Consider the following 16,345-nt stretch of genomic DNA (forward strand, 5'->3'; position numbering starts at 1 on the left):
CAGAAAATCCGGAGCCGGAGTCCCTAAGGCGGTTTGACGTTGTGGTCAACACCGGCAACTCCTGCGGCGCACCTGAAGCCAAGCTGTATTGACTCCGTCTTTCCCTTGGACCCTTCAGCTGCGAAGAGAGGGGGGGTCTGCTGCATGGGCAACAGCAGACCCTCCATATCACCCTGCCCAGGCTCTGTAGCTTCAGCTCCACTGGAGAGGACACTCCAGCGTCATCGCAAGATGTCGATTCAACACGGGAGGAGACAGATACCGTGTCACTCCCGAGTCGGACTGCACAGCCATTCTCGGCGGTGCAGATAGACTCTTAAGAAGCTACACCATCGTCTCTCGAGACGGACGGCTGCCGACGACGACTATCTATCAGCCTTAGGAATTGATGAGAAAGAAAAGAAGTATATTTTGTGTGTGTTTTAATTGTGCAGTTCCAATAGCCAACATGACTCATTTCATGAACTCAAACTTTCTGGAATCTGCTGCCATGACTTACACAGATCTTAGCCAATGTGTTCCTTTTCTATTTTCTGACTTGCAAAGGAGAAATTGAATTTCTCTGTCTTTTTAAAGCTACCCAGAAAGTGGGTAAACTCTTCAAAGAACCAAATCAAACTCAGTCCCTCTTTAATGCAAATATATTCAAAGGAAAGCAATTCAAAACACATTATTGGAATATCAGCGTCAAAACACAATCTTATTACAAATTTCATTAAATGTTAGTTGCATAAATTTTTGTTTGTAATTCAAGATGAAAATGCAATCTTATAATGGCACTAGAATTGCAATATTATATGCAAGATGATATTCTACGTTATCACACAAGTATGCTAGTGGAAATCTGGTAAACTATGAGTAATAACTTTCTGTTCTACACAAGACCTAACAATAAACCCTCAAGCATCAATCTTAATGACAGAAGCCTACTAAGAAAAACAAATATATCATCAAGACATTTTATTTTAAATGAGAAAATTCAACTGCTTCAATTTACTTGCATATTAAAATTTGGATTCAAGTTCAAAGAACGCTCCTTCAGTGAGAATTTTGCAAAAACTCCCCACCCCCCCAGAAGGATCAGTTGCACCCTGAGTTAAAAAAGAAATCAACCAAGAGATAACAGAGAAATGGAAAATGAGATGAAAACCATTGGCAATCACTGGGCTGGTATTTCTGTGTTTTTTTCTTGCTAAGATGATCACTTAAATTCCCAAGTAGCCCCATAGGTCAAGCTACGCTGTGCAACCGTGTGAATGAAAATCAGTAGTGCCTTCCATGGCATCTTTATCCAGATAACAGACTGTCATACTCAAAACGGGTGAGAAAAGATAAAGTTTTAAGTCTTTAAACACTTCTCTACACTGGGTCCAGAAGAATGGAAGGGAAAAAATATAGACATAAATTGATTGTAATAAAATGAAGGAAGGTTAGGCCTTGCATGGAAAAGCCATCCAGACCCACACTCCACCTTAGAGTGATACGCAAAGTCATGGGTGTTTGGGAGAAAATTGTCGTGATGTTAATAACAATAACAACAACATTAACACTAATCAAAATATAAATAATAGCTAATGATTATTACAAAGGTAACTGTGGGTCAGACCCTATTCTAAGTGGTCTACATGCGTTACTTCGTTTAATCCCCACAACGACCTTATGAGACGTGCATTTATTATGTTTCTCTTTTCACAAAGAAGAAACTGAGGCAGAGAGAAGACTGTGAACTGTTTTTGTGGTCCTACGGAAGTAAGGGATGGATCCGGATGTGAATGAGGGCACTCTGCCTTCCCAGACTTAACCACATGCTGATGCAGAGAGGACACAGGTACGGTGTCCATGAAAAAGTAAAGGTATGGGAGTCAGACAGACTAAATCATAAACCTTTTTGATATTGCAAAAGCAGCCACTGTGTCTGAGCTGCTTTGCTGCCTGTCCCAGTGGAGCAAAGTGAGACAGTGTGTGGCACGTGAGCAAAGGAGTCGGAGGTGAAAGGGGGAAGATACTATTTTGGTGAGCAGATAGTAGGAAAAGCAACCCAGATTTTATTTATATATATACATATGTATTTTCATCCTTAATTGAGGATATTTTTTTAATTATTGATTTTAGAGAGAGAGGAGGGGGAGGAAGGAAGGGAGAGAGAGAAGGGGAGGGAGAGAGGGAGAAACGTCAACATCGGTTGCTGGTTGCCTCTTGTATGCGCGCCAACCAGGGATTGAACCCACAACCTAGGTATGTGCCCTGAACGTGAATCGAACCCTTATCCTGTTGGTGCATGGGACAATGCTCCAAGCAACCAAACCACTGGCCAGGGCAGCGATCCAGATATTTTAATGCTTACACTAAAATCCCTTGTTTCCACTCACTTATAATAGAGATCCATTCTGGTGAAATCACAGATAAAGGACTACCTAATAATGACACGTTGTCCTTCATGAAAGAAGACTGGGATGAAGTGGCCACAGAGCTGTCCCTGGCTGGTGGAAAGGAGGAGCTGTGGGACTTAACGACGGCTCTTCCCAAGCATGGCAGCCACGTGACCCAGAAGCCTATCCTTAGACTCTTTTCTAGAAGTAGAAATCTGCCGATCACCCAGGGTCTTTTCCTTATTGGAAGCATTAAGGTCTATTAAGTTATAACGTTACAAACACATAAAGTCTCCACAGTGGCCAATACGGTTCTTTTCATTTGCTTAGTCTTCCCCCTGGGAGACCTTGCTCACCACTCTGCCTTGCTGTCCTGCGTGCATGTGATCAGGGCAGCCACAGCGACTGGCTCACAAGTCCAATCAGCATCCTCTTAGGTGTTCATATGTGTCCTCTTTGAGCTAAGAAGCTGAGGGGTGGTATAAGCCTAGCCACCTCTGCCTCAGCTTGGAAATAACCCTTCACGGGGAAGCAGACACAGAGGAGATCAAAGAGGCGGAGGAACAGCCCTGATGCTGCGGGCTGCATCCCCGGTTCTCCTTTCTTCGATGTCAGCAGGCTGGAGCGGCCTGGGTTTCCCGGACCGTCTGGTGGTAACACAAGTTTCCAAACTTGGCTCTATTATTCTTTTAAGTGACACAAGTCCGAGACTTCTAGGACAAATGGAGGTCTCCACTTGAAACTACTCTGTGGTAATGGATCTTCAACAGTAGCTAAATCTCTAGCGGAAATGCGGGCTCCGGTCCTTCCTTCTGCAACCTGGCTTCATGTAATAGAGACATCTGATAGCCCTGGTTGGGTGGCTCCGTGAGTTGGAGCATCATCCTATATACCAAAAAGGTTGCAGATTTGATTCCTGGTCAGGCCATGTATAATACTTTGGTTATGGGTTCATCCCTGGTCCGGGCTTATATGGGAAGCAACTGATCGATCTTTCTTTCTCACGTTTATGTTTCTTTCTCTCTTTCCCTCTAAAAACAAAACAAAACTGACACTAGCCCCATCCCTACCACTTCCCCTGCCATGTCTATTGTAAAACGAGACAACATGGTCAGCCAGCCCAAGTGCCCCTCCCCCACAAGGGAAAGCGATCAGCTCTATCTGCCTCCATCTCTTCCTGTCAATCTTCCACGGCCTGAAGGGGGTTTACAGCTGTCACGGACAGCGGCTGGCCCGCGCCAGCACTGGGGAAACTCATGCCCAACAAAATGACCAGGCGAAGCACACTCTCACGCCGCCACCACCTAAGAAGTGGTCTGAAGGAAGGGGACAGCCAAACCCTAGAACAGATGGCTACTCTGGAGCAGAGCTGACAGAGGAAACAGAAATAGGCTGTACAATAAAAACATGGTGACAACAGAAGGAGGTATTATTGCGGCACGACAGGACACTTCTAGAGCAGAAGAATGCTTTTGTAATTTCACGTGTGTGCAGAGGTACTGTAGCTGAGCACTGTCTCCTTGAAAACCACACTGCTATCTTAGGAGGCTCAGGTGAAAGCTGCATCGCACAATACAGGACCAGAAGCTTGTGAAATAAAAATCACACGTGAAATAGCAACACGTAAAGGGTAGAAGCAGGAGGCATAATATGTAAATGATACAAGTTGGGGAATGAAAGAAAATATGATGACAGCAAAGAAACCACATCCAAGAAAAGCAACTGGAGGTCCTTGGCTGGGTAGATCAGTGGTTAGAGAACAGTCCCTGCTCCACCAAGGTTGCAGGTTTGATCCTCGGTCAGGGCACATACAAGAATACAAGAATCAATCAATTAATGCATCAATACATGGAACGACAAATCCATACCTTCCTCTCCCCCCTCCAGCCCTCCCCCTCCCTCACTCAAATTAATTTAAAAATAAAAGTAACTCAAATTGCTTTAAAAGGACTCTGAAATCACAGAATTGACACACATCTTGGCAAAATTTCTGAATCTCAAGAAGAGAAAGGAAAATCACACAAGCTTCCAGACAAAAGGCCAAGTTATTCTCAGAAACAATCAGTTTAGCATCACATATCTCAATAGCAGTCTTAGAAACTACTAGACAATGAAATAACATTTAGTGATTTGGTAGAAGAAAGAACCATCATCCAAGAATTCTCCCTGGAGGCGGGATGTTATTATGTCTGTACAAAAGAGCGAATTATTGGAAGTGTGGAGTGAGAAGCATGCTCCCCAGGGGTCCTCTCCGAGCATGCTCCAGTACACTCTCACCCCAAACCAAATCAAACAAGAGACCCACCGGGAGGCAAAGACAGTGTTGTGAGCTATGGTGAGAATCATCTTGGAATATTTATTTTTACATCTTAATGGACAAAGATAAAGGGAATCTAAATGATACTACAATCATTGCTAAGGATTTTTTTTAAAAAGATTTTATTTATCTTCAGAGAGTGGGGAAGGGAAGAAGAGAAACATCGATGTGACAGAGAAACACTGATCAGTTGCCTCTTGCACACACCCCAACCGGGAACTGAACCTGCAGCCAAGGCATGTGCCACAACCAGGAATCAAACCAATAACCTTTGCCTTTGCAGGAAGATGCCCAACCAATTGAGTCGCACAAGACAGGGCAGGATTCCTGATATAGAAGAAGAAAAACTTGCGTAAGAGCCTGGACCCAGCCCATCTCAGCATATCCCAGGAATGGGGACAAAAATGGTCCTCAGGGTCTTCTCCAGGTGGGGTGAGGTCAAGGGGACACTGAAAATATTCAGGTGGGAGAGGGTACTGGTTATCAAGCCCTGACCTCTTCGATCCAAATCCACTGCTCTCCAGGCTGTAAGATGCTTGTCTTCTGTCAGACGGCCTCCTGTTGGGTTCTTCCAATAAGGGGCATTGCGGGGAGGCTGAGAAGTGGGGCAGGGTGAAGGCCTGGCTCCTTCCCGTGTGCCTGCTATTCCTACAGGATGGTCTCAGCAATACGGCTGCTTGCTCCCAGCCTCCAGCCTCTGAGGCCACTCCCAGAACCAGTCTCCCTGTGTCCTCCCCAAGGTAAGGACAAGAGCAAGGCACACCCCAGTGGGCAGCAAAAGGATAACCGGAGAATATTATGCATAGTGTTTGCTGATACACTTGAGAACAAATTCCTAGAAAAGCGCAACCAAACAAAACCCATACAGGAAACATATGAAGTGTGAAGAACGCAGGAAGCTACGCAATTTGTCATTCACAATTTTTCCTCAAGGGAAACCCCAGACCCAGGTGACATCTCTGTTGAACTCTACCCGACATTTAAAGAAATAACACCGGCTTTAAATGAATGGCCCCAGAAAAGAATTAAAGGGCCTACTCCCATTGTGTTTCATGAAGAAAACATACTCTTAATATAAAAATCTGACAAGGACATTTTGAAAACGAAGATGCAGTCTGAAACTCTGAACCACTGACCGACGAAATCAAGAGATGCTGCACAAGAAAGGTTAGTTCAATCCGGGAAAGCAAGCTGGCTTAAGATCAATTGAGGGAATTCATTAAATTAAAAGAATGAAGGACATCTCTGAAATGGTCATCTCAAAGGAGAAAGAAAAGTCATAGGAGAAAATTCACTATCCGTGATTTTTATTTTAATTTTTTAACTTTATTTTTAAATTGTATTTGTCCATGACCACTTATTCCTCCTTATAACTCCCTCCCTCTGCATATCCATGATTTTTAAAAACCCTAACAAAACAAGAAACTTAGCAGTCTCAAAACAAAGAAATTCAAACAATCACTACAGACATATCTGCATGAAACATCACACTTTCTCATGAAGTACTAAAAATGCTCCCTCTGAGGTTAGGAATAAGACAAGGAAATCTGCTATCCATCATTTTACTGGAGGTCCTGTAAGAGCTTCTAGTGGTCCGGGGCTTAGCCTGGGTATATGCGTAAGTGTGCTGCCGGTAGCTAGCTCCCGTCTCCCTTCCCCTGAGCATAACTTGTTCGAAGTTTATCATGTAGAACCTTTGCAGAACATCCGGCACTGGTACCTGGTGTTTCGTGATGGATACACTCTAGCCGAGCAAAACCCTCATTTCCTGGAACCGTTACCAGCCTGCAGATGTGCCGCCTGATTGCAGCACCCTCCCTATTTCCCACCTGAAAACCTGCTATATAAACCCTGCCCTAAACCCCATTCGGGGTTGGTGCCATTTTAGAGACATAGTCTCAGCCCAGCCGCCGGCAGTAAACCCTTCGCTTTCCTTATCCACTGTCTCCGAGTGGTTCATTCTCACAAGTTCAGCTATAACAGTCCCAGTCAGGGCAATAAGAAAAAAAGAAACAAAAGTTATAAAGATTGAAAAGAAAGAAATAAAATTATCTCCCCCACACCAAAGGACATGATTCTATATGCAGAAAATTCAAAGGAATGTACAGATTAATCACTAGAATTGATAAGAGAATCTATCAAAGTAGTTGAATGCAAGGCCAATAAACATAGGTCAGTTTTATTTCTATTTTATGACAAACAGAAAATGGAACTAGAATATACACCGTATGTGCTACATTTTACCAAGGACAGCTGTCACACTATCTCCCATCCCTCCTCAACTGTAATGTGGGTGCCTACTTCTCCCCTAAGAGGCGGGGATGATTTCTCCACCCCCTGCAATGTGGACTAACTCTGTGGCTCGCTTTGAGCAACAGAATGCAGAGAAGTGACATCCTGCACCTTCTGCTTTTGTCCTGTCGGAGCAGACCCTTTCATAGCACTCTCCTTGCTGTGCATAGAAGCCCAACCTGCATCTACGTTCTGAATATAAAAGTGAGGCGATATGGACCATCAAGCTTCGTATAGCCATAATCTGGGCACAAAGACAGGAGGGACGCCAGGCAAGATCAGCAGAAGTAACACCCACAGAATCATCAGGCATCTTGCGATGACGCTGGAGTGTCCTCTCCAGTGAAGCTGAAGCTACAGAGCCTGGGCAGGGTGATATGGAGGGTCTGCTGTTGCCCATGCAGTCTAATGAAAGATGTGCAGTGCCTCTATTCAGAAAATTATAAAATGATAAAACATTATTGAGAGACATTAAAGATGACCTAAATAAATTTCATAGCTTGGAAGACACACAGTCATAAAGATGTCAAGTACCTCCATATTGATCTACAGATTCAATAGAATCCCATCAAAAAATCCTGCAGGATTTCTTTGTAGAATTTGGCAAACTGCCTATAAAATTTGTATGAGAATGCAAAAGGCCATGAGTAGCCAAACAATCTTGAAAAAGAGCAGAGTGCTAACTCTGTTGGATACCATGAGTTACGTATAAATTTATGGTCATAAGGCAATTTGGTGTTGATGTAAGAACAGACGGACAGAGGAGAGGATCCAGGAAGTGATCCATCGAGAGAAGATGGCATCACACTGCAGTGGGCAAAGGCCTGTGTTCTGGATAAATGGCCCTGGGCCCAGTGGATATTCATGTGGAAAAGTAAAACTCCATTTTCTGGGTATAAAAGTCAATTCTCCGTAAATTATAGCTCTCGATATAAAAGGGAAAATAATAAAGCTGCTTGAAGATAACATAGGAGAAAATCTCTGTGACCTTCAGGTAGTAAAACTTTTTAAAAATCAAGAGGCTGAAAGATTATTATGAATGCAAGAAGATATACTACATGGATATATCTACATATGTGTGTATTGTATGTATATGTATGTATACATCTGACAAATCACAAATAACTTGACAAAGGGCCCATTTCCAGAATATATGAAGAACTGCTTAAAACAAGTAAGAAAAATACATACAACATAATGGAAAACAGGCAAGGGCTTTTGTAGGTCCTTGACAAATGAGGGTATCCAAATACTGAATAAAATAGGAAATGGCACTCACATTAATAATCAAGCAGGTGCAAAATGCAACTGTGATGAGATACCATGACTCACCTGCCATATGGCTAAATGAAATGACCATGACACAAAGTTCTGGTGGTACTGGGGAAGAGCAAAGCACTCATACACTGCTGAGGATATCGTAAACTGGGATGGCCACCGTGGAAAACTACTTCGCGTTATCTACTAAAGGTCCCTGACTTACATCAGGTAAAAGCCAAAATCCTTAAAATCCTCCACGAGACTGCGCAGGAGGCAGCCCCTGAGCCACCTCTAAGACCAATGCCTCCTTTGCCCCTCACATACTTCCTCCAGTCACACATCTCCTTGCTGTTTCTGGAGTAGGCCAAGGATGCTGCCACCCCAGGGCCTTTGCACTGGCTGTTCCTGCTGCCTGGCACATTGTTCCCCAGGTGGTCACGTGGCTCACTCCCTCACTTCCTTCAGGTCTCCAGCACAATAGAGTGTCTCACACAGCACCCCTTCCTCCCGTTCCCTATGTCCTTCTCAGCCTCCTATTATTATTATTACTATTATTACTATTATTATTATTATTTTAAATCCTCACTCAGGAATATGTTTCTTGATTTGAGAGAGCGAGGAAGCGACACATAGAGAGAAAGATGGCTCGGTTGCCTCCCGTACATGCCCTGACCGGGGATTGAACTTGCAACCTAGGTACATGCCCTGACTGGGGATGAAACACTCAACTTTTTGGTGCACGGGACGATGCTCCAACCACCTGAGCCATCAGCCAGGGCCCATTTCCCTTTTTTTCACTGTAACAGTTACCTGCATGTGCCATGTGCCTTATTTACCCATTTTTCTATCTCCCTGAACTAGAGCACAGCTCCACGGGAAGGTCTGTTTTGTTCACTGTTCTATCCCCAGCACCCATGACATTTCCTGGACACAGAAGGGGCACAATAAAATTCTGTTAAAGGCTGGCCACACACGAGGCCCTGAAATGCTGACTGACATTCTCTGTGCTTAGTTGGAGCTTGTATACTGGGTGGCCTCACTGGTGGGTACCCGTGTCCCCAAACCTGTGCCATTTTGCCCCTTAGCCACGGATTTCTACAGAAAGGAATCCCTCAGACCCAGCCGGAGGGTGCTAGAGGCTAGCAGCCAGCACTCGGGGAGCTGCAATACACCAAAAAGGTTGTGTATCTTCTTCCATCTGCAATATTAAAATGGATGCACACAAAAATTCACTAATTTTGATTTTTTTTTTAAATGCACGCTGATATCACAGCTGTCACAGTACAATCTAACCAAATTGTTTGGAACGAAGTTAAAAACAACTAAGCGCTACTGGAGCCATCGAATGGAAAAAAACATCATGGGCTTTTTGGCTGACCCAATACTTTTCACAGTCTGTAAATCAATCCTCTCATTTTGCCCGGGCCACATCCTACCTTCAGGGACATCCAGTGCCTCTAATTTCTGAGACTTTTTAGGGCTGTAAGGTACAGTTCAGCCTGTTTCTTCCTGGTCCCCATGTACCCCAGCCACCCCCTAATGATACACTTTCCGTCCTTCCCAAGCACTGCTGGCATTTCCCATCTGTCCGTTTCCTCCTTGTGAGTTTGAATCATTTTTTATTCTTTTACTTTCATTTTACGGGTGTCTCAGAGGAAAGGCTGATAAATGTATATTTATTGGGTATTTATTTACTTTGAATATTTATTGGGTTCATAATGTATATAATTATACTTAGTCACAAAACAAAAGGTAAATACATATTAAGTTCACTCCAGGTTTGTACATAATCATTTCTCAACATGATGTCATGATTCATATTCTTTAACGTCCTTGGTGCGACAACCCTGCTAAGGAATCATTAGTCTCTTAAAAGGAATTTATATGCAAAACATAAAAGTTACTCCTCTCTGTTCTCTGGCCAGGGATCCCTGCTTCCGCCCCACCCCACCCGGGCTCATTTTGTCCTTTCTTTACGGTTAGTCACATTTTTTTTCCTAAAGAGCATAGTTAGCTTTTCTTTATTATTAATTCAAAGTTCATGTCTTTTTTTTAAACACCCCCTCCATCCTTTCCTCTAATGCCTCGTACCCCACCTCTCCCCAGCAATCACCACACTGTTGTCCGCGCCCATGAGATTTTTCTTTTTTCTTTTTTCTTTTTAAATCATGTTTGAAGACATGTTTTCTTAATTAAGAATGCCCAGAATTCATTTGAAAAACACTCTTGAGAGTCTAAAGTCCAGGTTGGTTTGGGTTGGAATTACCCCTGAGAAACACTGAGCATCTTTGGGCACTTGCCTATACTGACTAAAAAAATAAAAAACACAAAAGACAGTAACTTGTTCAGAAAACATCATACGAATCTAATAAGCTGAACTTACTACACACAGGAACTAAACCAGCGATAATAAGCACATTAAAAAGGGCCCCTTTCGGCCTCCTTTTCAGCGAGGGCCAAGGCCTGGGTGCCCCAGGACAGCAAACAGCATGGGCCGTGCGTGGCGGGGGGTGCCGCTGGGTGGGTTTGGAGCCTTCTTAGAGGTCTTGGGTGGAGTCGGGGCAAGATGGGCCAAAGTAGAAGCAAGCCCCCCTGACTCGGCTCAGACGGTCTGTCGCCCCAGGATAGCCTGGACTCAGGTCAGCTGGGGGCCCGGGGTCCTCCTCAGCCCGCGAACCAAACGCGAGGTGCGTGGCGCACAAGCACGCGCCACGGGAAGCGAGCCCACGAGCGCCGCCAGGCTCCAAATCCCCGCACTCGGAAATCCGTGTTGTGTAGTTGACTGGGGAATAAATGACAAGTCAAGTAAACAAGAACATCAAAACAAGGAACATTCCAAGACAGAATGTTCTAGAATTCACACGGCTCACAGATTGCTCAAAGTTCCAAAACCTTTCTTCTGCCTTGCGGGCAACACCCTATTTGCACCAGCCCCAATTTTTTTTCTTTTTTTTTTCTTCATTTTCTGTGATAGGCGATTAAACAGTTGGCAGGGAAAAAAATGAGACGGATTTATTTTTGGCGAGGAGGAGAGGGTTATAAATATGCCTGCTCTGAAACCATTATGAGAGCTCTTCATTAATTTCTCATTCATTTGAAAATCTAATATAAAGTAGTCTGGCTACTAATGGACTTAAACTTCATCACCTTCCAGGAGAATTCTTAGTTGCCTTCAGTATAAGAGAACTGCGTATGTCTATTAAAACAACAAATTCTTGGTTGTTGCAGTATAAGTGAGCTGTGTGTCTTTTCTTTAAAAGGTTTTTATTATTTTATTTTTAGAAAGAGGGGCAGGGAGGGAGAAAGAGAGGGAGAGAAACATTAATGTGGGGTTGTCTCTGGCACACCCCCAATCGGGGACCTGGCCCACAACCCGGGCATGTGCCCTGACTGGGAATCGAACCGGCGACCGTTTGGTTCACAGGCCAGCGCTCAATCTACTGAGCCACACCAGCCAGGGCTGCATGCCTTTCAAAACCCTAGAATCTGTACTTCTCTCACCCAGCCTCATCCCACTTTAAAACAGCTGTGAACGGGGACTTTATATCTCAAATTCTAAAATGGAAAGATGGGTGAAAAGCTCATCAGGGTACATTTAATATGCGCATGCGCGCGCACGCGCGCGCGCGCATGTGTGTGTGTGTGTGTGTGTGTGTGTGTGTGTGTGTGTGTGTGTCTCAGTAACCAAATGCATTTCATAAAATGGCTTTTCTCAGTTGTCAAAAAAAATTGTTTCTCCTTTCATTTTTCTCATGGGGCCTTATTAGAGAACAAGCCTCCCACCAACCCTGTATTATGTGAGATATTTGCAGTGTGAGGATGAAGAGTAAAAACTGAGCAATCATCACACACACAAAAAAAAGCTCAGGGAAAATGGACACAGATTTACAGTTAAATGCGTCAAGTGAAACAAAGACCCAGGGCTTCACAAACCCAGCTCCCACGGGGGACTCCCAGGGCTCTCTGGTTGGACTGACGACCACAGCAATCTCTGAAGCTCCGGACTCAGACGTGAAACTTTGTATAATATTTTTTAAATTTTGCCCATTTGCTAAGAGTTTTCCTGGCCATCTGTTGTCCTATAAATAATCGGAAGATTACAGGAAAGCAGACTGTGCAAGGGAACAAAGTCCTCTGATTATATGAAAATTTTGTTACTGAAAACCTTCAGGGCATAAATAAAAGCTTTTCTGCCTTAGCAAACAGAAAACACCGAGTGCCCTCGAATCTTGATTTGATGAATTGAGAACTTTCTGTGCTTCGGGGAAGTCCCTAAAGATTAGCAATGATTTTTCTCAAGTTTTGTTAAATGAAATAGCTTTTTAAATTTTTATAGCAATGATTTATTATTTTAAAGGCAAGCACTGCAAAGAAAACCTCCTTTAAATAGTCCATAATCTTACTACCAACACCCCACCCCCAAACCTTCTGATATTTTAAAACAAAAATGAGTAGAATGAGTTAAAAATTCTAACAGTGCAGAAAAACACAAAATTAAAAGGTAAGGCCCCCTGCATTATCTATATTCCAACCAACACTTCCATTATGAACAAACAGTATCTTCTGACACCAGGATAGTGTATCTACGTAGAAATGATCATCATGTAGAAATTATTTTCTAATGGAAGGAAAAGGGGCATATTGGACTCTGTCCTATACCTCATAGCTTTCTCATAAAAAATCTTGTTAGTTGTGCATACCAGCACACAGAGTTTTAACTCATTCTTCCTAATGGCAGCATCATTATGTTTTATCTGAATTCTTTCACTTGCTGATTCCCCACCATTGTGATGCTATGCCTCATCCATCCTTCCATCCCATCCATCTGTCCATTCATTCTCTATTCATCCCCTCCATTACCCACCCATCCATCCATCCACCCACCCATCCATCCCATCTCATCCCAACCCATCCATCCATCCATCCAACCATCCACCCATTCACCTGTCCATCCATCCTCCACCCACCCATCCATCCCATCCATCCTCCGTCCATCCCATTCACCCACTCATCCATCCATCCATGCATCCACCCATCCACCCATCCATCCATCCATCCATCCACCCACCCACCCATCCATCCTCCATCCACCCATCCCCTCTATCCATCCAACCATTCATCCATTCATCATCCACCCATCTACCTGTCCATCCATTCTCCATCCATCAATCCACCCACCCATCCATCCATCCACCCATCCACCCATCCATCCATCCACCCACCCATCCACCCACCCATCCATGCATCCATCCACCCATCCACCCATCCACCCACCCATCCATCCATCCATGCATTCATCCATCCATCCATCCACCCACCCATCCACCCACCCATCCACCCATCCATCCATCCATCCAGCCAGCCATCCAGCCAACCATCCAGCCAGCCATCCAGCCATCCATCCATCTGGTCAACCAATATTTCTGCGTGCCTTATGCTATGCCAGACTGTACTCTAGGCTCGGACAATATAGCAGTGACTCAAACAGACAAAATATACCTGCCTTTATGAAATTTACATTCTGGTGCAGAGAGATGACAAAGAATAAAAATATAGTCCAATTATTTACATAACATATCAACAGGTGATAAATAAAACTGGAAAAGCGGCCGGAGAGTGTCAGAAGTTACCGGGCAGGGATTCCAACTGTAGGCAGGGAGGCCGGGAAAGCCTCAGAGAGGGCAAGCTGAGACAGGTAGGTATCTGGGTTCAGAGCGCTGCGGGCAGAAGGAAGTGCAAGGATGAAGGGCTGGGAGGCAGGAGCCTGCCTGGTGTGTGGCAAGAACCACCAAGAAGCGGTGTAGCTACAGCCCAATGATCCTGGAGGTGAGTGGCAAGAAATGAGGCTGAAGAGCTAGCGGGTCACCCTGGCACTGAGTCTTCCCAGGCTTCCCTGCGCGCTCCTGACCCACAGGCTCACAGGCAGGGAAAAGAGGTTTCCTGCTAAGGTCGGTATCGTAAGTTTTAGCCAAAAACACCTATTCCGGGTGTGCTAAGAATTTTTATCTTCAATACTTGAGCTTCATCACATAGTATCCTTCATCTTTAAGGCATCGTTAAATATTTCTTCAATATGGCATGATGTCAACCCAGCGTAGGTGGTGAGGATGTGCTCGCCTTTTCATATTTCTCTAGGAGTTTCCATCACTGGACATTCCTTTTCCTTTTATTTTTTCCCCTTCATTTTAAATTCAGGTTTGTTTTAAAAAAAAATTGGGATTTCTGCATCTATATTCATGAGAGAGATGCCATTATCATGAGGTCCTTATCAGGACCGGCACTTAGATTACTCTGCCTTCATAAAAGCAAAGGGCATAATCCTGCCTTATCTATTTGCTGGAAGAGTTTATGTTCCATGGATACCAGTTCTTCCTTAAATGTTCAGTAGAATTCACTGGTAAAATCAATCAGGTATGAGGTTTTCTTTCCTGGAAGGTATTTGACTATGAATTCAATTTCTTCAATACTTAGTTGACTGAGCCCTGGCCAGGTGGCTCCGTTGGTTGGAGCATTGTCCCGTACACCCAAAGGTTGCGGGTTTGATCCCTGGTCTGGGCACTTACTTGGGTTGTGGGTTTGATCTCTGGTCGGGCCATGTATGAGAGGTAACTGATTAATGTTTCTGTCTCTCATTGATGTTTCTCTTCCTCTCTCTTCCTCCCTCTCTCTCTCTCTCTCTCTCTCAAATCAATGAACTTATCCTTAGGTGAGGATTAAAAATAATAATAATTAGTTGACTAAAATTTTATATTTCTCTTGTGTCAGTTATGATAGGCTATATTTTTCTAAGCATTCCTCAGTTAAAAATTTCAAATGTGTTGTCATAAACTGGTTGATAGGATCTGTAGGCTCTTAAGTGATATCTCTTTTTCAATTCTGATGTTAGTTATTTATGCCTTTGGTTGGCTTTCTTCATCAGCTTTATGATGAACTTGTCAATTGTAAGAGTCAGCAACCAATCTTCTTTTGCCTTTACTCATCCTTTTTATGGTGTGCTGAAATTTTAGTTCATGACTTTTTGTTCTTTATTATTTCTTCATTCTCTTTCCCGGAGGTTTAATTGGCAGCTCTCCTTCTAACTTCTTGAGATGAACATTTAAGTCGTTAATGTGCGGCTTGGCTTCTTTTCTCATATATCCTTTTAAGACTCTACATTCCCTCTAAACACAGCATTCCTTGTGTCTCATTCGCTTTGACATGATCACTCAATTCAGAATATTTTCTACTATGATCACAATGTCTTCGTTGACCCCATGGGTGATTTGGAAGTCTAGTGCTTCCTTTCCAGACACAGGTAGCATCCCTGTCACCTTCCGGCTTTATCGTTCTGGCTCAATGACATCGTTCCCAGAGGCGACCCTCCTCCTGTCTCCAACCTTTGACATTTACTGATGCTTGCTTCATTGCCCCGTGTGGTCACTTTGTAGGAACCTCTGCCATACTCAAACCACGTGTCACTGCATTCTTTCCTTGTTTCATCACTAAATGGGCATCACAAGACACTATGGTTCATTCTAGCTCATTAAACAAACGCCATGGCTGTTGGTCTCTTTTAATTTCCATCCCTCCTTTTTTTTTTTTTTTTTTTTTTTTAAGATTAACCTGTTGAAGAACCTCGGGCTTTTCATTTGATCTGTAATCTCCTGTATGGACTTACTGATTATCTCCTTTAGGAGCAGTTCACAATTTTCATTTCTCCCTTGTATTTCTTGTCAATAAGCGACAGGATCAAAAGGTCTGATCAGGCCTGGCTGCTTCCTCTTTGGTAAGATGCTAAGTCACGCTATTGATACATGCATTTATTCATAAAAAGACGCGTGGCACCTGGCTGCCAGTGCCTACCTTCGTTAATACACAGGAGGTTGCCGAGTGGTGACATTCTAATTTTATTATTCCTCCCTCATTTATTAGTCTGAGTTCTTCCCTACCGAGAGGAGACTACTGTCTACCCTGCTTGATTATTTCCCTTTATTCTCTTCAAAAGAATAAATTGGTCCTCCAGCATTCTCTGGGAGTAGCAGTCCGCTATTTGTCGAGGTCATTAGGAACTCCTAGATGAAAACATGTTTAACAGGTTTCCCTCCTCTGTGATTTTATTATTACTCAT

The 16,345-nt window shown here is 43.7% G+C and overlaps 1 protein-coding gene across 1 annotated transcript in view; it reads right to left on the reverse strand.

Moving 5' to 3' along the window:
* Nucleotides 1–16,345, reverse strand: part of ENTREP2 (endosomal transmembrane epsin interactor 2) — a 166,829-nt gene that overhangs the window by 44,031 nt on the left and 106,453 nt on the right. The window lies entirely within an intron of this gene.

The sequence above is a fragment of the Furipterus horrens genome, unplaced genomic scaffold, assembly GCF_987537825.1.
Source record: "Furipterus horrens unplaced genomic scaffold, mFurHor1.1.pri manual_scaffold_16, whole genome shotgun sequence".
Classification (NCBI taxonomy): Eukaryota; Metazoa; Chordata; class Mammalia; order Chiroptera; family Furipteridae; genus Furipterus; species Furipterus horrens.